Genomic DNA, 763 nt, shown 5'->3' on the forward strand with positions numbered 1-763 from the left:
GGGACTCATTTCTGAAACAACCTCATAGACACCTGGGCCAAAGAGCACGGCATTGAGTGGGTGTATCACATCCCCTATCATGCACCAGCCTCTGGGAAAATTGAACGATACAATGGACTGTTAAAGACTACGCTGAGAGCAATGGGTGGCGGGACATTCAAACATTGGGACACAGGGACATTGGGATACATATTTAGCAGAGGCCACCTGGTTAGTCAACATTAGGGGATCTGCCAGTCGAGCTGGCCCTGCCCGGTCAAAACTTTATGTACTGTAGAAGGGGATAAAGTCCCTGTAGTGCACATAAAAATATGCTGGGGAAGGCAGTCTGGGTTATTCCTGCCTCAGGGAAAGGTAAACCCACCTGTGGGCTTGCTTTTGCTCAAGGACCTGGGTACACTTGGTGGTACAGAAGGATGGGGAAGTCCGATGTGTACCTCAGGGGGATTTGATTTTGGGTGAGAATAGCCAATGATTTGAACTGTATGATGTTAATTGCTATGTAATATTACATGCCGTATCAACGGTATTACAGCAAGAATCACCCAGATTAATGAAGAACGAACTTTGATGAAACCGAGCAAAGTGCAGTAATGATGGAACCACAACTGCCTTCAACATGAAACAATCCAACACCGCATACCATCTTTCCTGCCCTGAAAGATTATGACAGATGGAGCCCAAAGTCATGGACTAAATGAACTCCATGAACATTTTAGAGGGATGGTCCCTAGACTAAGGGAATGATATCTGTGTGTATATA

The sequence above is a fragment of the Aptenodytes forsteri genome, unplaced genomic scaffold (genome assembly GCF_000699145.1).
Source record: "Aptenodytes forsteri isolate BGI_AS27 unplaced genomic scaffold, ASM69914v1 Scaffold10, whole genome shotgun sequence".
Classification (NCBI taxonomy): Eukaryota; Metazoa; Chordata; class Aves; order Sphenisciformes; family Spheniscidae; genus Aptenodytes; species Aptenodytes forsteri.